The sequence below is a fragment of the Ceratotherium simum genome, chromosome 4 (assembly GCF_057802395.1).
Source record: "Ceratotherium simum simum isolate JZ-2026a chromosome 4, ASM5780239v1, whole genome shotgun sequence".
Lineage (NCBI taxonomy): Eukaryota > Metazoa > Chordata > Mammalia > Perissodactyla > Rhinocerotidae > Ceratotherium > Ceratotherium simum.
This window is the reverse complement of record NC_141903.1, coordinates 39,336,407-39,361,355: the sequence shown is the minus strand read 5'-3', so window position 1 is coordinate 39,361,355 and position 24,949 is coordinate 39,336,407. Positions and strand designations below refer to the sequence as shown.

Genomic DNA, 24,949 nt, shown 5'->3' with positions numbered 1-24,949 from the left:
TGTTCTTCCTGACTTGGAACTTTCCTGAAAGTTCTATCAAATGTTGTGATACAGGGATGCTCTCATCTGGAGCTATGACAGTGTGTGGTGCAGTGTGCCCTTACACTGAATGGCCCCAGCCAGCCACCCCTCCGAGCTCCAGGCTTACTTCTCAGTTTTTCTGCCTCTCCCTTGATGTCAGCCTGTGGCTCTCCCCTACCACTCCTTCCCACATTAGTTGGAGTTTCTAATCTCCTTTGTTTAGAAAACAGAAAATCAAGTTGATTATAAGAGCTAAGCCTTATAAGGGCTATTAGAATTGTGATTTCAGATGTTTCAGATACATGATAATATATTTCATATATTTCTAATCTTATTATTATAACCATAGAAAGAGGGGTAGTATCTCAGAAAGAGTCCTCGATGAGGAATCCAAAGATATGATTTCTAGTCCTGGCCCTATCATTTAACACCTGCATAAACCTAGAAAGTCATGGAATCTTGCTAAGCCACAGATGCCCCATCTATAAAATGAGATTCATTCACTAATTCATTAAACTTATAGTTAATGATTGCTTCTATAGGCCAGGCATATTTCTAGGTGCCATGCACACAGCAGTGAACAAGACAGACAGATATCCTCAAAGTTTCATTCTGGAAGTGGGAAAAGAGGCGATAAACCAAATACATTCCCCAGTTAATCCCCCATAGTGCTACCAGATGGCATTGTGAAGACAGTCAGACAGAGAGGAAAGACATAACATGACAGGCTGCCTGTCTCCCGGGGTTGGCAGGCCTTCAAATAAGTTCTTCAAAGAGTTTTGTAAACTATAAAACATGATATAAAATATAATTTAATTCTTAGAAAACAAGAAAGCATCTATACATTTGTAATACTAACCACCCAACATTCTGTGATTCTCAAAGAAGGAGCCGTGCCTCAAAGGAGAAAAGGGCATCCGGATGGCATACGATTGAGAAATGCTGCTTTGCAGTTGATAAAACACTTGTCCATACTTATCTCAATCTGCTCCCTAAGTTTTCAAAATGTCTCCCAAATTTAATGGCAGGGAGTGATGTGAAAAAAGGAAGAGCTTTGCTTGTATATGACTTAAGCTGGACCCTACCGTTAGCACTTGAACGCCTGCCCACAATAAATTGGAGGGTGAAGTGGTGCCTGGGGCCGGAGCTCTGCAGCGTCCTTTGCAGTGCTACCTTTCAAGTGTTTGTTTACTGATCATTTAGTACTTTAATGGTAGGAGAGACCCAGAGCAAAGTACTCCAACCGCCACGGATGAAGACTAGTGAGACATTACGTGAAGAAAATCTGGTAATGTGATAAAGGCATATTTCCATATCTCGGTTTAGGATTTCCATTTTACTGCTCTGGAACCTGATCGTTCTCTCAAACGTCTAGTGGGGTTGGTATCACTCTCCATCCTTTACAGATGAGAAAACTGAGGTTCACAGTGAAAACATCTCCTCCTTCAGAGTCTCCCAGGAGCTCAGGCCATGCTGGTTTTCTTCTCGAGTCCTTGGCCCCATCACCCTCTTGCCTCTGTTTCGCCCTCCCTTTGTTCATTGTGCTTTCCCTTCTGGCCTCTTGGTCTCCTTCCCCATCTTGCATACAGGTCCTCCTATTAATTTTCCTCTACCATAGCACTTTTTCTATGCACTTATGAAGAGATATCATTATATTTTCAAACATGTTAATTTGTGTATCGTCAGTCTTCCCCATCGTGAAGTCACAGTTCATGCCTGTTTGGTTCACTGTTGTATCCCCAGCGTCATGCCCAATGCTCAATAAATGTTTGCTGCATGATGAATGGAAGAAGGGAAGAAAGGAAGGCCAACTCATCACTTATTTGAAGTTTCATCCATAAAATAAAAATGATTTCCTCTGATATTGTATTATGAAAATGTTGAAACACAGAGAAAGTTCAAATGCAGAAGAATTTGTGTAGTATTGATTCAACAATTGTTAACACAAATTAAGAGCTATTGATTGAAGTTTATTTCAAGGAAAACTGAATTTCAAGTTGGGTTGGTTGGTTGTGACACAAACAGGCATTGGACCAGCAGTTACTACCAAATGCTTCAGGAGTTCTCGGTTTCAAAGAATTGGTTTTACCCTAACGTGGCCCAGAAGCATCATCACCTTGGACAGAAAGCTATAGGTGCCCACCCACAAGGCTCAGGCTTCTTCCCGGTTCCTGATGACACAAGTGTGGGGGGAATATGGACAAGTCTGGGCCTAGAAGCCTAATCAAGGCCTCATGAGGCTCTCTGATGTGGGTCGAGTTACTTCTCTTTCCTGAGCCTGTCTCTTCTTCTGTGAAATGGGGATTAATATCCCAGGCCTGACCCCCTCATCCCTCACCAAGATGGGATGATGGGACTCAGATGTTGGACATCATCCTTTGTCCAAGTACAAAGCACACATCACTGTTAAAATGTAAGGGATTATTGCAGTTGGGGGCGGCACAAAGCATCCGGGTATCTGTTTATTTTCCTTCTCGCTCATTTGCACTGTTAACTAAGAATTCCAGGTTAACTCCCAGCTGCTGTGATCTGGCAGGACTTTGGATCGCAGCCATGCGCCTCCTCCTAAAAACATGGAGTTGAGCCAAGGGCAAACCTGTAAGGGCCTCTTAGATACTGCTCACTCCCCGGAAGCCGGGTTGCTTTGAATATTTTGCCAAATCTCCTTCTTGCTCTTGGAAGAAGATTTGAGCTGAAAGAATATAGGAACGGCTGTTTTTGCTTGCCCCTGCCCTGTCCCCCGGCTGCAGGATTTCTGTCTCACATCTACCCTCCTACTCCCTTTCTTCTCCTCCCGCCCAGACCCAAACTTGCAGGGGACCTTTTGCCCTAAATTTCAGCAGGAAACACAACCAGCAACCAGATGTCTGACTTTTTCACCCCATTGGCAAGGATTAGCCATCTTCCCTGTAAACTTCCGGCCTTTCCTCTCTGTTAGATCTTTCAGCTTCTTCACGCTCCATCTCCTTTAGCTCATACACATGAACACCCTCCAGAGGAGAAACAAAAAGGCGCCTGCAAACTGCTGCAAACGTGCCGAGTATTTATATACCCTATACAGTAAGTGGAGTACTGGGGGAGGTTGGAGGGGGTGGGAGTGGGTAGGGTGGCAGTTCAGCTCTTGGATTCATTTGGTCTATCACTACCTTCAGATTCAAAGAAGAATAGGTGGTCTTGATCAAAGACAGAGATAACTTAATAAATTCGCAACTTCAAATAACACACAAAGGAAAGTAAATGCAAATTCTGTTTCCATCAAAGTATTTAGGTGTGAAAAAATAATGCGTAAGGCAGCTTGCTCAGCTTCCAGAATAATGAGAGACCCAGATCTTCTTTGACACAAAACAGAGGACTTTGGAACTGGGAGAGACCTTAGAGGGCAGCTCATCCAGTTCCTTCACCTTCCAGGTGGAGAAACTGAGGCTCTGCCTGGTTGGGAAGGACTTGCCCCAGGTCCCTTGGTTGATGGCAGCACAAGGGTCCACTCTTGGCTCTACTTACACCTCCCCTGAGATGTTTCTGGAAAAGCAGGGTGGCAGTCACAGGTCTGGAGTTGGCCTGCATACTCTCTGTGCCTTCTGTCCTTCTGCTCTTGGAATGGTTGGCTGGGTCTCCTTCTCGGGGGGCACTCTGATCTACAACCCCCAGCCATGCAGCAGCAGCAACCACAGCAGCGATGGAGCTCTGCTTGCCTGTGTCCACCAGCCATCCAATAAACACCTTGAGGGGAAGAAGCAGAAGCCTTTCTTTTTTTTAAACATTAGAGGCAACATACCCAGAAAAGACTCTAGTTTTCAAGTCAGCACTCGTGGGCTATCTACAGACAATAAGAGCAAGTGTTTCCCAAAGAACTGCATGGAAAGCAGGCGGGTCGTCACAGGAAGGCTTTAAAATGGGATTTTAAGGAATTATCACTCAATTGCACAAAGTCTTGTGCTCCCACCTTCCCCACCCACTTCCTCAGGTATGTCTCTGTTTATTGGTATAAATCCCCATTCTACTATTCCTAGATGTGTGACTTTGGTCAAGTCGCTGCCTCGCTCTGTGCCTCAGTTTCCTGACCTGTAAAATGGGGAAAATAGTTCTTATTTGATGGAGTTGCCATGGGGATTGTGTGAAATGAGGGCTATCAAACTGAGCATGTAGTAAATGTTTAATAAACTTTAGTTCTCTTCCAATTCTCTTTCTTCTGTAATAGAAGACTATAAACGTGTCCCTTAGGGAGTGGGTCCCAGCAGGGCAGAAGCAAGTCCCATAGCACTTTGCCTCCTTTCCCACCTGCATTTTTGCCCTGCAGCCTCAGCTGCCTCCAAGAAGAAAGGTTGATCTGGGCCTTGAAGGATGTGTCCAATCTGTCTAGGTGGCCAGGGTACCTCATCCTGGCAGTGTCACTGTGGGAAATGTGTGCCCGTTCTGTCCCAGGTCACAACCAGGGGCTCTATCCCTGGTGTTGCTAATTGTTCACATCACAAAACCTGAATTTTTCTTCTAAAAAAAAAAAAAGAAACCAGGGCCCCAACATTCCCAACATTAATGTAAATGAATTCCAAGAGGGGCCTGTTAGCTGGGGCTCAGAACAATGAGTTAATTGAAAGTGGTAATGAGAAAAAGCAGCTGACACTCATAAACCCACGGGCCAACGAGCAGTTCAATTCCTGGGCAGCGGGTGAGAGCCAGGCTTTCTAGCCAACCAAGATGTCAATGGCTTCTGAAAATAATTGCCCGAAGAATATCAGGCTGCCTGCAGGGCCCAAGCTTGTCCACAGATCCTGTCACCTGGCTGGGAGCCACCTGTGATGGCTCAGCACCCAGTGCTTCAAGCCCTGAGAAAACCCTGTGCTTTGAGGAAATACCTGAGACCTAAGGACAAACACTCAGCTCGGGCGTCATATGAAAAACCCCAAAGTCAAGGGACTTGCTTCACATTCCAGCCCTACCATTCCCATGGGGATGGGGCTCAAGAAAGGTGCATCTCCAGGCCTCAGCTTCCCCGCCTGTCAGACGAGCACCTGAACACCTGTCCTCCCAGCCTCCCAGCACTGCTGGGAACATCAAATGGAATGTTATATCTGGAATGCTCTATAAAATAAGAAACATGTTGTGCAAATAGGAGAGCTTAGCAGAGTGAGTTGAGTTATCAGACTGCCTGGTTAACTCGTGTTAGATTCAGAAAATAATAAACCATACTTCATAAGATTGATGACAGAATTAAATATATATATATATTAAATATAGATACATAATGTATTTGGCATGGCAGCTGGTATAGGGTATAGGCAGCTGGTATAAGCACTACACATATGTTACCTATTATTTGAGATGAGTTATTACTTTCAGGGCTGCCTTGTCCTGTAGTGACTAATCCGAGCTTGTGGCCAGAGGTCCAGTTTGGGCTTGTGCTTTGCTTCTTTTTCTAATCATTTCTGGTCACACAGATCAAAGGCTCATTCTTCCCACAGCAGTCCTGCATCATACAAGGAGGGGCAGGCTGAGTAGACAGAGCAATGGGGGATTTTAAAGACAAACTGATTCACAACGCAGCTGAGATCTAACCCATCGAGATGACATTTCTTTCCAGAACTTGACAATCACACTGCACTGCGAGCTCACTGCACACTTGTCCACCTGCAGGGCCAAGCAGGGATGTAATGGAATCCTCAGTGAGCCTTGGACAATTTATCTGGACAACTGATGGAGTCCAGGGCACAGGAAACTGGGAAATGTGAGTGTGTGTGTGTGTGTGTGTGTGTGTGTGTGTGTGTGTGTGTGTGTTGAGGGGGGATGCAGAACATCCAGTAAGAAAAAATAGTATACTCTTTGGATAAGAGACAGGACACAGGGGTTTCCCTGGCTATCTGTCTGTTCATCTCCATTCTGCCTCTGTCTGTCTCTCAGGACTTCTCAGAAGTTTCCTTGGGCCATCTCATTACCCACGTGCAACCTCAAGTGGGACTTTACGACAGGTGCTGAGTGATGTCACCTATACCGTGCTGAGCATGAATCCCACAGCAAGTGCAGGAACGGAGTCCATGTGGCTGTGTCTCAGCACAGCTTTCATAAAGCCAAGGACAACATTAAAGCACAGCCAAGTGACTCACACACTGCCAGTAGGAGAAGTTGGCACAACCTTTTTAGAGCACAGTTTGGCAGTATTTGTCAAAACTAAAGTGCACCTCCCCTTTCACCCAGCTTTTAATTCGAGAAATCTGTCCACAGAAACAGGCACACGCATGTACAGAGGCAGAGGCACAAACCTGTCTACTGCAGCATGCTAGTGGTAGAAAGGAATAGGAAACAACCCAGGTGCTCATCCGAATGCACGAAGATACAGGGACGCTCACTACACCAGGTTTGTAATCACAGAAAAAAAGAGACACCATGAAAAATCTATTTATAGGAGCTGTTTAAAACATTGAGGTGATTTAGTATATAGACTACAGTGGTGTGGAAAGGTTCCAAATATATATTAAGTAGAAAAGGTAGATTGCAAAATATTAAGTGTAGTGAAATCCCTTTTGTTCGTATATGCATAGCAACAAGGTCTGGATGAAGAGACACAGAACTATTGACAGTTGTTACCTTGACGGGGGAGGAGGAGGATACACGAGGCTTGCACTTTCTACCTTACTTATCTCTGTAGTGCTTGACTTCTCCACGATGAAGCTATATTAATTTTGAATTTTTAAAAAAAACAGTAAAGATAATTGAGGAAATGCACATCAACAAATCTGAGGGTAAATAAATCCAAGAGGCTGAGGCTACATGCTTGGCCTTCGGGCATTCAGTTAGGTTGGAGTGCAGTTTCAAGGATCCATAGAGGTGGTTTGATGTGAGCTCTTTTGTGGGATCTTTGGTAGACAGTGGTCAAGTTTTGCTGGACCTGGAGCACGGGCAGCTCCAGGATCTGTTCCCCGATCCTGGGCAGCAGACCCTGACCAGCTTCAGAGCAGATGAGCAGTTGGTCTGGCTGCCTGGATGCAGGGACAATTCCTTTCTTTTTCCTCCTGTGGAGCTGGGGCACAGAGAGGCTATGGGCAGAGCCAGCTCCCCCACGGGAACAGATCTAGGTCTGAGCCAGCTGGGGAGGAAGGGCTTCCTTAGGGCCCCGATCCATCTCACAGCCTGGGAACTCTGCACAGCAGGTCTTCCCTTCCTCCCAGAGGCCCCAGAAAAACTTTTGTGTTTCCCCTTATGACCTTCTAATTCTTAAAATGTTGGTTCCAGGTGACCTGGATAAGAAAAATCTGACCACACACTGAGGACCGTCAGTTCTGCAAACCAGATGGCTCAGCAGCCTCTGCGTGTAGCTTCTCATGGTCTGCTGGTTCTCACCACTAATGGGGCCTCCTTCCCAGCAAGGCATCATCAACAGCACTAGAACCACAACTTCCCGGGTTTCAGGAACAGAACACGTGACTCTATTGATTCAGTAAAATCAGCTGGACCTTTTGAAAAGTTGGCATGGGGTGGGAAATCTTTGGTCCCCTAATTCTGCCTCATCTGAGAGCTTCCACCATTTTAATGTTATTTCTGAGGAAAGGTCAGAACTTTTATCTGAAGATTTTGACATTGAGAAGATTTACAGGTGGTCATGTGAACTACCCTCGAAAATTTAAAGAGTCACCCCATGGAAGAAGACGTTCGACCCATTCTGTGGATTTCCAGAGCATTTACTTCCCTACCAATCATGGGTGTGAGTTACAGGGGAAGGGGGACACCTGCTGTGGACCAAGCCCAGTGCTAGCTTCCAAGGATACACTGGTGAACACCAACAGTTATGTCTACCTTCATGGAGCTTACAGACTAATGAGGGAGATGACCTTCAATCAAATAATCACCATCCTGAGTATATAATAGCAAAGGGACACATGTGCTCTGAAAAATGAAACAAGTTCTGTGGGAACCTAGGATGAAGGAACCACTCTAGACTCAGGGGTCAGGAAGGGCTCTCTTGAGGAAGTGATGCTGAGATCTGAGAGGTGAGTAAGAGCAGACAAGGCTGGAGGGGGTTGGGGAGTAAATGCTCTTGTAGACCCTCCGGACAGAGGATGGTGCCGTAAGCTAGGGGAGAGTAGGGAAGATGGAGAGAAGTGGACAGGAATGAGAAGGGGGCCATGAGGAAGAGAAAAGAAGTGATTTTTATGGAGATACACATGACTACCACTGCCACTAACCCACCCCTCCCTCCCCATGCACACTCAGTGTCTGAATATCTTACTTGGAAATGGAGGGTAAACTTGTCAAGACCAAGGGATTCCTCACAGGGCTGGATCTCTCTCTTTACTAAACTCTTCAATCTTTTACTGAGAGAGAAACTGAGAGTTGAATTGACTCGAGTGCCTGCTAATTAAGAAACTATGAGAAATAAAGATGAAGAGGATCTGAAATGAACATGAGAAAAATGTACACGTGACTGCCTGGTTTTAATCTTTGTCCTTTTTACTGGACAGGAATCTAAAATGCCAGACTGTCTGGTTCAATACTGCACACTCCTTGTCCGGACTCCTGGGCCTTCTTCCTTCCTCAGGAAACCCAGGCCATTGCCCACGCGGTCAGACTCTCAGACCCTTTCCCTCTTGAACCTAAAGAACTCTCAACTCACAGCCTGGAGATTTCCCTCTGTGCCACGTCACCCAACCTTCCCCTCACCCTCGCAGACCCCGACTCCTCTCCCTCTGGTTGACTCTGAACACCCCCTTCCTTATTCTGCCTGCCCCCGACATCCAGCCTCCTCTTAGCCACACAGGGTCCTCCTTACGTTCATCTCATGAATCTCAAGCCTCCCCTCCCCTCACACAGATCTCCTTCCCGGCCTAACGCTTCACTCCACCATTTTATTTTCTTTGTCTGAGATCAAACTCGAAGGCCGCTCTGACCAGACTCCCCAAGGCTGGAGGCTGCAAGTAGTAGGAGGGGAATAAGAAGGACTTTCTCAAGACCCCTGGGCCCTCCACTACCCTCCTACACCCTGCCCCCTTCTCTCTGTGTCTTCCTTGGTGGCCAAGCTCCCATCAGAATCGAGATCCAAAGTGCCACCTGCGGCAAGGAAGGGTGCTGTGAGTATCTGAAGATGGCCCTCTTGGAATCAGAATCTTGGAGCTGTTTGGCCTGAGGAGTGGCACAGGCAGAAGGCCTGGCCTGAGGGTAGAAAGCACCTCACTGTGAGTTCTGCTTCAAAGGAGCAAATATCTCCCAAGGACAGCACCTTGCAACCCCACAGCGTTTCCTAGTCTGTCACCTTCATTCATGGATTTGGGGGGCCACTGTGTACCCGCTCTCCTTGTGGGGGTACTGAGATGATCAGACTGGAATGAGGCCATGGTCATCTGGGTTTCTGGAAGATGAAATAAAATATAAAGAATTCCCCGTATAAAGATAAGAGGTTCTTAGCTACTTGGAGATCACAAACCCTTCGAATGGGTGAAAGATCTTCTCATCAGAAAAATTTACACATACAAAAGTGCACAAAGCTCTGCGTACAGCACAAGGTTCCACCCTGCAAAGGGCCAGGAGAGAGCGTGGCCTTCCGAGTAAGCTGGAGGCCATTCGGCAGGCAGGGCATCTGAGTTCCCCTTCCCCACGCCAGAGGGGGCGAGGAAAACCTGGCCTCATCCCAGGTCCAGTCCCCAGGTCCTGGCTGCAGGGAAAGAGCAAGTGAAGGAGCATTTTTCTTTCTCTTCTTAGGGATAGCGCCATTAAATGGGAGCTCTTCCTCTCTACTGTTATTTAACTTGGGGCTCCGGAGCAAGAATCTTCCTCGGTTTCTCACTGTCATCACCACGCTCCCCGTGGCCCTCACACTATTCCCTCCTCTGCCTAGAAGACTTTCCCCACCCTTGTCCCTACCCAAACTTCATCCTTGCTTAATTAACTCCTGTTCATCCTTCAGATCTCAGCTCAAGCACCTCTTTGTCAGAGCAGCCCTCCCTGCCCCCTGGTCCTATGTGCTCATTGGCCCGTGTTCGTTTTTATACAATATGATTATTTGATTAAGACCTGTCTCTCCTGCTAGGTTACGCAGTCTGTGTGGGCAAGAACTGGTCTGTTTTTGCTCACCACTGTGTCTGGCACCTGTCACAAAGTCTGTTGCATAGTAGGCTATCAGTAAAAGTATGATGAGTGCTTGGATGGATAAATGAATCAATGAATGCCTTGTATGGAGGAAGCTATCCATACTGAGCAGATCCCCTGGCACTCACTTTGTGTGCTGGGCTGGCAGCAGTGGAGTCCAGGAAGCCCAGCATGTCTGCCATGCCCATGGCAACCTTGTTAGGAAAGCTACCTGAGCCATTTCATTCCTGAAGTGGTTTGGACTTGTGCCACGTGGTTTGAGTGCAAGCAGCCCTATAGCTCTGGGCGCAATTACCTAGATGCGGACTGATGTCCCTGCCAAATAGCAAATGAGCTGGACATGACAGAAGCCAATCCTTTTGGAGGAGGCTTGGCATGGAATTCTACTCAGTAGAACTCATTTTGGGTAGTGACAAAATTGGGAGTTTTCCTGAGACATCTAACTACCAGGAATTCTGGAAAAGTGAACAAAGAGAGAGAGGGTTACTCTAAGGCTGGCTGAATCCCTAACCACGCCCGGAGCTATTGTTCTAGAAGCCCGATGGACAATCCAGCCTCAGTAGCCCTGGGACCATAGTGGCTTCGTGGCTGAGGAAGCCACATTCCGTGCCACACTGCACTGCCAGATCACCTTGCAATGTGCCTCCTTTACCACTGGTATTTCATGTTCATCCCTTCCTTTCAATTTTAAGGAGTAAGAACAATCCAAGTGTGAGGATGAGGAATGGGTTTCTCTCTGTGTGTTTGTCCTCATTGTGTGCTGTCTAGAAAAAAAAAATGGACCTCTTCGGTTCTTCCTTAAGGCTGTGAAGAGTCTCTAGAGGTACCAGCTAGAAACCACTCAGCGCAAAAACTTGGGTCTAGTGTCTATTTTCCTGATATGCTCATGTAGCTGTGGGGCAGTTAGCCTGCTGATGAAATTGTTCATGGCATCCTAGTAGTTCCAGAACTGTTGGGGTCCTTAAGGTGAAATATCACAGCTGGGTGAAGACAGGGCCTATGTGTGAGTCAGTGGTGATCACCAGCACCCCAGGTGCTAAATCCTTCAAGAGTCAATGTAGGTCTGGGTGCTTGGGTGTCTGGGTGCCTCTAGTTACTCAAATTTGTTTGTGGCTGTGTCAATGTTGCAAAAATAATAAGAGCAAGCGAGACGTGAGTATATCTCTTTCCATGAGGTTGGTTATAGACCTCAAGAATGAATTCCAGGCATGTGATGATGAGACGAGTAGATAAAGAAAATTTGCAGTTTAAAAAGTTTAGCTCAGCCAATGCCGATCAAAAGAAGAAAGGGGGTGTTTGCAGATGATCTTAGTTAGGCAGACTAGAGATGGAGCGATTTACGTCTGTCTTCCTGACTTGATTGCCTTCTGTGTGAGCAGAGGGCCTGCCTGTTTTTGCACTCTAAGACATTCCTAGTGTCTAGCCCAAGGCCTGGCACATAGCAAGCACTCCACAGATGTTTGTTGAATGAATAAATGAATCAGAAAGGAGGTTTCAATCATGAAGCCAGAGATCAGAATGGAGAAGTGACTGAAGGAAGAGATAAGGAGAGAGATTCAAGGAGAGAGGTGGGTGTTTTTCCACTGATATCTTTATCTCTGAATATCCTTATTCTTCATGAATAAATAGAGGAATGTATGGGACAATTTCCTTATCATTATAGTGTCTGGCATAGAATAGAAACTCATCCAGCAATCATAAGCAAGTAAAATAAATATTTTAACCTATATGAGAAATAGACTTCTTTCCTGTGGTCCTGAAAGCCAGAAGCAGTCCCCAGATGGGTTTTGCTCAGTCCCCAGAGATGTCGTAGCCGGGACCACATTGGGCCTCAGATATCTCATTCTTGGCAGAATGATCTCCTACTACCCCATCTGTGACACATTCAGGGCAGGCGACTTTGTTGGCTTCTTACTTCGGTTTTAAAACATTCAAACTCTGGTTTTTAGTACATAGTGTGATAGTGCTCTTACAAAAATAGGTTTGTGGAAGCAACACAGATGAGATCAGCACTCCTGGACTGCTTAGCATAGCTCCTCTGTGCAATGGAAACATTACACCGCATGACTTGGGTAGCCAGAGTTGACTTGCAGGAGCTTAACTGATTTGATTCATCAGTTCAGATCACCTTTAACGTGGCACATTAGTAACGCCACCATATTGTAAATGATACATCCACAGAGGCGTTAGTCATTATAAAAATAGAATTAATAGGTTTCACTACACTTCAAGATAAACATGTCGAAACAGTAACTCCATTCACTCAGGGCCTTTTGAGCTTGCTCAGGCCCCTTACCTGACTGTTAGAATAAATATAAAGTTTTATGGCCTACTTGCTCTGTGTGACTTCACCATCACCAAATGACATAAATTTTGTTTAGAAACTGAAATTGTGTTCATCGACACATTTATCTATTTATTCATTCATTCTCTTACTTAGTAACCTATTGTTTTTCCAGCTCAGTTCACAGAGTATTGTGGTTCCCTAACTACTATCATAGGATTCACAAGAACTGTTTGTTGGAGTGCAAAAGTCTAGAATGTCTCAAGGAGAGTGAGTCAAGAGGAGAGCAGACAGTATTGCGTTAGAGCAGAAGTTTGGGCGTCAGACTCACCTGGATTTGAATTCTAGTTCCATTACTATCTGTATAAACTCAGGAATTGACTTCATTTCTTTGAGTCTCTGTTTCCTTATCTGTTAAATGGCTGTGAAATCCCTCACCTTTCACCATCTCTTTCTCTTTTCTCTCTCATGTCTCTTTTCCTTCTTGTGCATCTCCCACAATGCCACACATCACGAGAAGATCCTTGAGGACCAGGCACGCCTCCTGAAGGAGGAATTTAAATTGGCCTGGGAAGGAAAGATAGGGTAGGCTGTGGGAAAGAACATTTCCTACAGAGGTTACTGTGAAAGCAAAGGTGTGTTGATGGGAACCTGAAGAAAAGTTGGGAGTTGGGAGTAGTGGGGACAGCAAAGAGACCAGTTTAATGACAGGGGAAAGGAGGGTGGTATATGGCGATGGTGGGGAGAAGCTGGAAGGGACTGGATTGGAGAAAGCAGAGAATGAAAGATTTTACAGAATTCAAGGAGCAAGGAATGGGGCCCAGTGTACAAAATATTTCAACCAAATTCTGTTACACCTTTCAATGATCAGCAAAGCATTTTGCAAACACTAGTTTTTAAAAAAAGACACCCTCCAAGGCAGAGTTAGAAACGTTTCTGGGAATCATAACCCAAGGCAAGCTGTAGAAATATGTACATTTACGATAGCTAGTTCCTTAATGGCTTGTGCCTTAGTTTCTTCATTTAGAAAAGGGAGGATGAAAATGTTAGTAATAGTAACCACATTGTAACTTTACTGTGGCATTTAATAAAATATATAAAGCACATTGTTCTGTACCTGGCATAGGTTACATGATTGATCAATATTAGCTGTTATTATTATATGCATGGAGAGATATCTGACAAGCTATTACATCAACTTATTAACCATGGTTATTTCTGTTTGTATGATTTCAAGTAATTTTTACTCTTTTCTGTCCTTTTCTCTATAATTTAAATTTTTCCAATAAACATGCAATATTTTTATAAAAACTGTAAAGCTATTTTTTTTTAAATCTATACTTAGCAATGAAACATTTCAGGGAATGTGGTCTATAAGGGATGCAGCTCTGCCTGTAACAACCTGTCAAATGATCACATTGAATAGTTCAGCCCTCTAGTGCTAAAAACTCCATTTCAGAAAAGGGTCTTTGTTTTCCATTTTCATGATTAAATGATCTGTTATTTGTGGGAGCTTTTTACAAAACAAGGGTCTCGGCAAAGGTATGAAAAGTCTCCTCCACTGTAAATACTTGGGCTCACCGCTTTGAAATGAAAGATTTTGATTTTATAGTTTCTGACTCTTCCATCAAGCGTTCAAGGATCTTGAAGACAGAAGACATCCAGACATCCCGCAGGAGACTATGAGCTTCACCAGGGCAGGGAAAGTACCACTCACCTTTGTAGTCCCAGTACTTGGCACAGTGCCAGGCACCCAGTAGGTATACATAAATATTTCAGCTGAATGAATAAGTGAATGAATGAATGCTAAATCTAAGAACTGAGTTTCTGCTTGGGAGATGGGGAGAGGGACACCCTATTACATATTAAAATTTGATTACGAAATTTAAAAAAATTAAATGAAAACAGTGGTTTTACTGGGAGCAAACATAAAACTAAAATTAAAGCAGAAAATTCAATGACTCTTTATTGAGGGCCTACGGTATTCTGAGACCTGATCTAAGTGTTGAGAGTTCAGTTGTGAAGAGGAGCTTAATTCCAGTGGGGAAGATAGACTTTGATCAAGTCACGACATGTGAGAAGAGAATCTCAAGAGGTAAAGAGCTGGATGCTTTGGAAGTGTATAAAGAGGGGACCCAATCTAGATGGGGTGGAGGGGTGGTGGGTGGAGTGGAGGTGGCGAGGGGAAGCTTTCATAAGAAAGTGACCTGTCAGCTGAGACTTAACGTTGATGAGAAGAAGTGAGACAGATGAGGAGTTGGAGGCAAAGCATTTCAGAAGTTACCAAGGTGGAGAGTGAGAACAAGCAGAGGGAACCACATGTACATGTACAAAGCCCTAAGTTGGGGAAGAGCTTGTGGGCTTGGAACAGATAGAAGGCCAGTATGGGCAAGGTACGTGTGAGAGTGTTGGCGATGGCAGGGACCATACCACCCAGGGCAGGGCCATGGTAGAGAGTTTGGATTTTATCCTAAATGCAATGAGAAGACCTTGAAGAGCTTTAACTTGAGAGTGACCATAATCTTATTTATGTTTTCAACATGTAATAGCTATCAGGTGATCAAGGGATTGGAGCAAGGCTTAGTGGAAGTAGAAGATGGTTAGTCCAGGTGAGAAATGATAGTGACCTGGATGAGGACCTGGACCTGACTATCTGTGGGTAGTAGACATAGAGAAAAGTGGATAGATTTAAGAACTGATAAGACTTGATGCTGTATTGGAAGTGTAAGAGCAACCCGATTTAACCCTGACGACTCCATCAAAACAGCAGCCATTGCTCCTCCTCATCCCAGCACTCTCTCCGCCAACTCCCATTCACGGTTTTATTTTCTACCAAGTATTTATTACCATGTGACGTGCTAAATTTTACTTGTTTTCATATTTTTAAAAATTATCTGTTTACTCTATTAGAGCTGGAATTTTTGTCTGTTTTGTGTAGTGTCTTTTCCCAGGTGCCCAAAACATGATTGATAGGTAGTAGGCATTCAATAAATATTGTCACTTTATTGAATGAAGGAGTTAATAAATGTGGAAATAAATGAGGGTGAGGAATAGGCATAAATGAAGAATGTTTTAGTTGGCTACTGCTGCATAACAAACAACTCCAGAATCTTAGTGGTGTACCACATTAAACATTAATTTTTCCCACTTATGGGTCTGTGAATCAGCTTCAGGCTGCAGGTGTGTTAAGCTAGGCTCCAGGCTGTAGAGCTCTGCTTCCTGTGTATTTTCAATCGTCCTTGGACCAAAGGCTACCTGAGGTCTATTCTTTTAATGGTAGATGGCAAAGCACAAAATACCAAGTCAAACCCTCAAGCACATCCAAAGATTATGTTCATGTCACGTCTACTAGCTAAAGTCAATCTGGCCAAAGTCAACATCAAAGGGGCAAAGAAGTACACCTCACTTTTCTAGGGAAAGGTACTGCAAAGTCACATGGCAAAGGGCATGGATGTATAATTCCACAATAGGGAGGGAGTGAAAATTTAGGACAATAATCTAATGTACCACAGATCATTGCCAGGTATGAGCAACTATATGGATGGAGCTGCCATTTATTGATGTGGGGAAGATTTGAGCAGGACCAGGTTGGGGAGGAAGAGTGACAAATATCAGGAGTTCAAATTTGGACCTGATAAATCCAGTTAGACTGGCAAGGGCAGATGTAACAAGTGGTAGAAGCATAATTAGCTTAAACAAAAATTGAATATCTAGACTAACGTAATTGGGAAGTCTAAGGAGGATCTTCAGAGCTTCAGGCACTGCCCCATCAAGGGATTTTGTCAGGGCTTTGTCTTCCCCTCTATATCTCAGCTCTGCTTCTCTCCCTTGGCTTCATTTCCAAGCAAACTCCCTCTACGTGGTGGCAAGATGGCCCCTGGCAGCCTCAGAGTCACCCTTAGCTTAGCAATGACAGTAAGAAGGAGGACTTCTCTCTCATCATCAATCTAAGAGATGATACATGTTACTTTACTTGGGTCATATGCCCATCTATGAACCAATCATGGTGGCCCGGCTAGTGGGGAACTATGATAACCCTCCTGGGTTATGTGCCCATCTCTGGAGTGGGTTGCTTGGTACTGTGGTTAAAATAGAAAGGGAATGATACCACAAAGGAAGCAGGAGAAAGGGATTGGAGAGTATGGCAAGCAGACAAAATCCACAACTACTGTGGTCTAGTAGAGAAGTTAAAAGAGTAGTTTAAAAGCCTGGAGTTCGTTAGCCAAGTCAAGGATGGAAACAGAAATTTGGGGATTGTCTGCAATAGACAGTACCAGAGGCCTGAGAGTGATTGAGATCACCTCTTAAAGTTAGAAGAGAAGAGAGTCTACTGTTTGGTAAAATGAATGCATATCTCATGTAGCAAATGAATTTGCTAAGAATATATTAGAAATTGCTGGCATATCAGGAGAAAGAGCATGTTTTTAAAACAAATGCTTATATGTCACTTACTATGTGCCAGGCAGTGTTCTAAGTGCCTAACGAGTCTCTATTCATTTAATCCTCATAATAATTCTATTAAGTTGATACTACTGTTATCCCCATATTATAGATGTGGAGACTAAGGCACAGATTGGTTAAGAAACTTGTGCCACGTCACACAGGTAGTAAGTGAGACAGTCTGTGCTCAAATCAGTAAGTCTTGCTTCAGAGTTCTCATGGCTAAGATTTTATCCAGTGAAAGGGCACCCTAGAGAAGGAGAAGTTGCTGTCTCCTTCCCCTCTCCCCAATTCCATGACACTCCTGGATTTTCACCTGCTGCTCTGGATTTGTGGCGGAGTGCACATGTGGTTTGGCTCATCTGAGACTATATCTCTGAGGATGAAAACTGAGAATGTAGAACTGTGGAGGTCAGTTGCATTAACTTGGAGAGTGTTTGCCATCAGGAAGAACAGATGCTGTTGAAGTCAGGAAGAAATGAGTGTTTCTTTCAAGCCCTGCTTTAGAAACCCTCTTTGTTTTATGACTCTGGGTGCAAGCAACCCTTTTAATTTTGTGTTTTGGATTCCAGCCATAGGAGGCCTTCTTGAATGTGGCTGATGGCTGGAGACAGACAAGCCCGGTTCCTACACTCTACATCAAGCAGCCTGCCCTAGAGAGGAATCTCCCAATTATGTTGCTCTGAAAAAGTGAAGAGAAGAAAAGATAACTTAAAATGGACACATTAAATTTTATACCACATGTAAAGTAACCACTGCTTTAAGCATCTGCAAACATTTGGAGGTCAGGAAACCTTTTGAGAATCTGATGAGCTGTACATAAGTATATACATAAAAATGGGCATATTCACTCCAGGGGGCTCATGGAGTCTCTGATATCTATCCCCGAGGCTTTGAGGAGTTTGTGGCCATGAGATTCCTGTGCTTCCAGCAGAGGCTGCTGTCATCCTTTTATTGTACTTTTCCTTTTTTTCAATACATTATGATTCTCAACTTTTGAGTTGTGAAAATAAAGGATCTGTGGATTATTAAGGAAGAATTTCACACCAGAACACTCAAATTTTACTGGAAAAAAATCCTTTCAAATATCAGATAAAGTCACTTCAGTGTATTCTCTGGTGGGTACAGAACCTTGCCTCATTCTGCTAAAAAATAACATGAAGTTTCTTTTAAAAATTGTAACATGATAATTTTTTTTCTCTTAGATGGTAGGGTATGTCTTTGCACATCATTTCCTTGGGTCTTCTCAGAGCTTCTCTCAGTTCAGCTCTGCCACCTGTACTGTTTCCAATATTAAGGATTGGAGGTGGGGCTAGTTTGTCAACTGAAGAACATGCATAGAATTTTCAGAACTTGGAAAGGCAGCTTTATTGTTTCCAGGACACTGCCGGAGGAGTCACACAAACTTAGACATTTCTTCCTCTGATGTCCACTTGCCATGACTGTCTGAGGCAGTGAGAAGTCTTTGAGATAGTTACCAGGACACTTTATGGATCTCCATGATGTCATTCACTGATCTTCTATGCTGGGTGACTCCTCTAAACATCACCCTATTCTTTCAATTCTACTAGGTATGCCCTGGTCATTTAGGGAGAATCTTCTGAGCTACAGCAAAGGGTGGAATTGAGATATTTATTAAATATATTGAAACCAAAAACAATTTGCCTCAATTACCCTATATTTAAAAATAAAATTTTAAAAATATGGGAAACACTGAGTTAATTATTCCAGTTCTTCTTGTTCCATATATGGTCTCACTTTTCCTGAAAATTACCTCCTTTTTGGATCTGGAAAATTCAAGGTGGGAGTAGGTCATGGACTAAACATTCAGGCTGGTTCTTTACACCAAATGAATAATTAAAACAATTATTGGAAAAAGTCAAAGAAGAGGCCCATCTTCTCCCTAAACATCAACCCAACTAAAGAAAAACTATTTTGAGCTTAAATTAGAGTTTCTCAATCTCAGCAATATTGACATTCTGGGCTGGATAATTCTTGGTAGAAGGAAGCTGTCCTGGGTATTGTAGAATGTTGAGCAGCATCCCTGGCCTCTACCTGGTAGGCGTCTCTAGCACTGCCTTCCTATATGTGACAACCAAGATTGTTTTCAAATATTGTCAAATGTTCCCCAGGGGGCACACTCACCTCTGATTGAGAAACACTGGCCTAAATTATCCAGAAGTAGGTTTCTCTACAAGTAAAGTAACATTGAGTGTTGAAGCTGCTTCTCTCTGAGCCTCTTGATCAGGGGCACGCAAAGGTGAAAAAGCAGTTTGTCTATTTTGACACCCCATGGATTATAGCTATCTGTTCAGGTCATCCTGTTCTACACTTGTTTGTAGATACCATTTGATTGCCAAAAACAGGGACATCATACCCTTGGAGGTCTGGCTAATTTCTCAGTCCTTGGGAGGCATCTGGTGTGCTGTTAAAATTTCCATTCCTCCCTTCTGTACTATCATCTCTTCCAACTTAAGACCTAAGCTGAGCTCTTATAGCAACTCAGAGAGGTTGGAGGCTCTCGTTGATTGATCAACATGTAGACACATATTTCAGGAAGCAAAACTATTGGCTTCGAGATTATAAATATGATTGTTAAAAGGAATCCAGTAAACACAAATTGTTCCTTACATATGTGCATTGACTGAAAGAGAGCAAACAATCTGTTTTGGGAAGGATTTTCCTGGCTATTTGAAGTGAAGAGGGGCTCTAGTTTACAGAATATTTAAACCAACCTGTCATGTCTTATAACGTTCAACAAGGCACTGTGAAAACACCAGTTCTGAAAAAAAAAAGGCATCCTCCAAAGCAGGGTTACAGGCACTTCTGGGAGTTGTAAATCCATGCAGGCTCCAGAAACATGTGCGTTCCAAGGGCTGGAAACTTCTGCATTAACAACAAATAATCAGTGAGTGTGACAAAGAGTTAAAGTACACAGACTTTACTTTCACAAAGTTTATGATGTAGTTAAGAGGTTTAAGATGTAGACTCGAGATTGCAAACTGAGGGCCAGCAGGCTAAATTGGGACCATGGATTTGTTTTCCTTGGCTTGTACAGGGTTGGCGTCCTGAATGTCTAAGAAAGAGAAAAAGACAGAAAGATGCAAGAAGTTGCTAAACGTAAAACTGAGATTTTTGCATTAAAATCCAGATTTCCAGCTGTTTTTGAAAAATCAGAAGATCTGCCAACACTGGGTCCTTATTCCCACATTTCCCTATGGTGACAGTTGGCTGGAGTGTAATAGCGGCTGCCCCCTTTGATGAGAGCAGGCACTCTCTGGTTCCCCACCCTGGCCCACTACACTCCCTCACCAGGCCTCAGTCCACATTTGAGATTGCCACCCTTAATGCAGAGACTTCTGCAACATTTGCTATGTCTCTTCACTGTGGAAATAAACCGCTGGAGCCTGAAGCAAAATAACAGCTTCCACTTGCCATTCAGGTGAGACGATCCTGGCTCAGGCCATGGAGGTGGCAACAGAGGCAGTGAGAAATGGTCAGATTTGGGATATATTTTGAAGGTAGAGTTAATAGGATTTCACGATGAATTGGATTAGGGTATGAAAGAGAGGATTTGAAATGAATTCAATCATGATTTTTGCTTAGATTGATTTATTTAAAAAGGAAACCTATAGTAGAACATTGGAAAACCAGCATTGAACCTTTAAAGTAAAAGCAGAATTACTTAAAAGTTTTTCTTCACTAGTACTCTCCAGATTGGGTGCCCTAGATGGAACCACGATCATATTCTGGGAAATGCTGACACTTTGGGGAATTTGGAGGGAAAAAGCATTGAGAAGAGTTCCAGTTACTAAGAAAAGAGAGTAAGGCTCTCACCCCAGGATCTGGAGTGGGGGTATGTCAGCCTATGGATGGCCTCTCTGCATCAGGGGGCCCCACTGCCCAGGAGGGTGTGTGCACCTTGAACTACGGGGTTGATCTTCCAGTACACGGACAGTCCTGCTTTGGGGAACTCCAAGGTCCTGCAGCGCAAGGGGGTGGGGAACTGCAGAGGCTCCAAGATTTCCACATGGGAGGGGTTTAGGGCTGTATCTAGTAAGAAGCTGTAAGATGTTCCCAAGCTTGTTTTGAAACTACTTTTTCAGAAACAGGATTGTCTTCACTCGGATTTATATTTATATTACAAACCAATAAAAGTAGCAAAGTTGTATCTGAAGATGTTTTCATATACACCTCATATGACTGAGAAAATCTCCAATTGTCCATATCGAGGACAACGATTTTATTTCATTATAATGTGGGCTGATTTGGTTAGTGGTGACTACTAGTGGCTACTGTGGCGGTGGGAGCAAGTCGACTCCCACTCCCAGGCCTGGCCATTGCACGAGAAGCCTCCCGCTGATCGGAAGCCCTGGCTTGCGGGCGCCGAGCCAAGCGCGGAGGCTTCCTTCAGCCGCCAGAGCGAGACAGACCTTCCCTCCGGCCCGCAGCGGTCACTCGGCCTCTTGCGCGCATGCGCCGACCCCAGCCGCGTCCTCCCCGGCTCCTTCCCTCCCTCATCCGGGTCCTGGGCGAGCGGGCGCCGTGCGTGTGTCCCGCGGCCGAGCTGCTAATGAAGTTGCACTGAGGGGAAGCGCAGCGACGGCGCCGGGAGAGTGCGCCCAGCCCGCCCGGGAGTGAGTGTGGGGCCCCCGGGGCGGGCGGGTGAGCGGGACCGGGGGAAGCGGGCTCTGCCCGGACGCGGCTCGCCCTCAGGCCGCAGCGGCCGGACTCGGGCGGAGGCGGGGGCGTTCGGCCGCGGGCGGAGCGGAAGCCAGCCGGGCCTGCGGGGGGGGGAGATAGGCCGAGTCCGGGCCTGCGGGGTCCGGGCGGCGGGGATGGTGCGATCCGTCTGGCTGCGGAGGCCTCGCCTGCGGCCGGGGGCTTTCTGAGGCGGGGCCGAGGCTGGCCCTCGTCCCATCGCCGCCGGTACGGCCGGGAAGGTGGAGGGAGACGTTCGGGACGGCCCCGCGGGAAGCCCGGACCCCCTTCTGTCCGGAGGAGCGGCTGGTTCTGCCTTATCTAAGCCCCACCCTCAATACACACCCCTGGTGGGATCGCCGTGCTCGGCGGAGCAGCCTGGTCGGCTGCACTGCAACGCTGTCCAATGGCTTGATGAAGCCGTGCCGCCGTCGCTTTGTGTTTCAAAGATAAGCATCCGCGCTTATCGGTGGGAATTACATTCTGGGCAGTTGTGACTTGCTCCTGCGCTCAGCTGGTAGTTAGACCTGGTTTCTGCCACTTGATATACCAGTTTTCACCATTGTAAAGATTTCTTCTACTTCGTGTAAACTTCTGCACTGCTGCAAGACTTCTAAGCAGTGTCTGTTCGCCTTCGTCATATTCTGCCCCTGCCCGGGTCCTTCACTTCAATATCGGTACTCAAATTCAGATTTCGGTCTCTCCCCCTCCCCCTCCTCCTCCCTTTTTCCTCTCTTCCCCTTTCAGCTGCTGTTATTACGTGGAGTTTGGAGCCTAAGCTTTGAAAACTCCCATGTGGCGCCTGTCTTAAGTCGGAGCATGCTCAGTAGCCAAGACAGATTTTGGTTGCAAAAAGAACTGGGGCGAGGATAGTCGGGTATTTGGACGTTTGCCCGCTTCCTAACAGAATGTTCCAATTCTGATTTTGATGGTATTGGACAATGGAGCTGTAGGCCAGCCTGGAGGTGAGGAATGCCTGAACACCGTGGGCCAGATCTCTATCTTGATTGTAGAGACATTGTTTCCTGACCAGCTGGAGGTCTAGAGAGGAGGGGAAAAAAAAAAAAAGCATTCCTGGCTGCTTGTGCGTTTAAATGGGTGTGGTGCTAAGTATATCTTGTTTACCTTATCTTTCTGTGGAAAAAGTTTTGAAGTCTGGTTGGGTTTGTCACATCATGCCTGTTGCCTAGCACTAGCAAAAGTGTGCTTATCTAGCAACAAAGACTGGATAGGTGGAGGTTGTGGCTTGGACTCGCAGAAGTGGAGAGGAAAGAGTCCTTGAGTTGATGTTTTTTAAAAATTCTTTTTTTAAACTAGTTTGCTTGAATTTCCTTAGAGTACCTGAATTGCCCAGAGTGAATTAGTTTTTAATTTTAATTGGAAAGGTGAAAGGTTGAAAACCTTAGTCCCAGTATAGTAACATTCCAAGTAGTTTAAAATTTCTGCTAGATACCAATGCGGTAGTGTCTGTTGTGGGGAAAACAATACCTAGACATAATGTGACAGTTTCACATTTATTGTTGTGAAATTAGTGTGTTCCAAATTCAGTAAGTAAGGAATTATTTATAGATCTGAACGAATTATTTTGTATTCTTTCTTTTACTCCTTCTTTAGTAATTCTTTTTCCTCTAAAATGAACTGGGAGATTACAAGAATACAAACAACTCGTAGAGACAGGTTAACAAAATGTAACCTTCGTAAAAGTAGTACATAGTGTTTAAATTTTTTAAATTTAACTTTTGTTTGATTGCATGATTGTCTATACACTCTTCCTTTCCTTCCCTCTTTTCATTGCTCCTCCTTCGTCAGAGTGCCTTTCCTTTTCACAGAGCTGCTATGGCATAAACTTGACCTGTTTATCTTTGTTACAAAAATCCGTTCGTCTTTTATGCTTCCATTTCTTTCAGATCATAGCTGAAATTGGCAGTAAAAGTTAGAGGAACTTTCTCAACTTACTTTCCTCTTAGATTTTAAATGCATCCGTATGATATGGTCCAGTTAAAAGGAGGAAGAGAGCAGTAAACTGGAAAAGAAAAGAGTAAAATATTTTTCTAGATTCTGTGCAGATTTGGTGGTATTATTTACTTGTCTGGTTCATTGTAGTAGGCGCCACAGAAATGGGTAGATTGATATGTGTTGCATTTTTTCCCCCTCTGGCAAAGTCAGCTATTAATTTCAGTGGGAGACTGGCAGAATGTTGTTACTAATGAGGTTTGAATCAGATTGTTGTTTACTGTTGGTTATGTAACATGTTGCTGGGAGTATTATTAAAAGTTGCCTTCTGTAGCAAGGTAGAGGCAAGTAAATTCTGCTTACCCCCCTTCACTGGGTTTTAATTCTTGGCTGAACCTGAAGGCACATTAGACTATAACCATAATTATACCTGGGCAGCCTGTTTCCTGTTTTCATCGTGAACCCAAACATTATGATTTGCAGTGATGATCTTTTTTGTCCTTTGCTTTAAACAGAGGCAATATGTTTTCTCTCTACTGAAAACAGATTTGTAACTTGGTCAAATCAAAGATACTGGCTTAGTGTTTTGAAGACTTGGCAGTAAAATAGCAGTTTTTCATGTCTTAGTAACTTAAGTTGAAATGCTCTCTAAAAGAAATCTATTTCACACATTTGTTTGATTGTGTTTTATGTAAATTTTAATGTTACTGATAGTTTGTAGAGTCTTTGAATTAAGAAAGCCCTTTTTGTTTATGACTTATCAGTGTTTATCATTACCAGATGTATATGTTGGTTTAGGCAGTGAGCCATACTATTTGGGTGAATTTCGGAGCTGACTTGAGTACACTTTAGGATATAGCTGCCTTTATTCTCCTGGTTTATCAGTCTTCCCCATTCTTTTTACTTCTAGAGGGTCTACATTCCTTGCCTTTTTTTGTGTTTCATACTAAGCACTAAAAAGAAGCCAAAATAGTTTATTTTTTCAAATGTTACAGGCGTCTTATATCCTGTGAGTTTGCCAGTCTGCTCATCAGGTCAAAGACGTTGGAGATTTCTTTTTATAAGGGACGTTAGCAGCCTGAAGGATGATTCTCATCTCCACCAGCGTGGATATTCTGGAGAAAAAAGTGTCTGGGAGGGTAGGACCCAAGAAGGCTGCCCAGAGATAGGATGCTTTCCCCACCTAAGATGATGAGGAATGACTGCAGGAAGCCTATCTATCTCTTTTTACACCTTGTTTTCCACTTTCAAGGTTACAGAATAATAGTAATAGAAATTTTTGGTGCTGGATTATCCAGTTCATTGCTATTGTCTAGAACTCTGAATCTGAGAGGTGTGTTTATTAGTTGGAAAGTTAAGATATAGAATTCTTTTTGAAGAATTATTAAAAGCTAGATTATTGTTAGGACCAGCTAGTTTCCCGGTCTCATAGGTCACCTTCATATTCTAACAGATTTTATTGTTTTATAACTTTGAAAA

General features: G+C 44.3%; 1 protein-coding gene across 5 annotated transcripts in view; it reads left to right on the top strand.

Moving 5' to 3' along the window:
* Positions 1 to 21,326: 21,326 nt before the first annotated feature.
* SMAD5 (SMAD family member 5) overlaps positions 21,327 to 24,949 on the top strand; it is a 48,657-nt gene continuing 45,034 nt past the window's right edge. For 2 of the 5 annotated variants that reach the window (XM_087429761.1, XM_087429760.1), the window contains exon 1: positions 21,847 to 22,194. The gene's annotated coding sequence lies outside the window, so the exon portion shown is untranslated. Of the gene's footprint in view, positions 21,454 to 21,846; positions 22,195 to 22,259; positions 22,483 to 24,949 lie in introns of those variants that run through there. The other 3 variants (XM_014795821.2, XM_087429759.1, XM_087429762.1) reach the window with 3 other exon arrangements.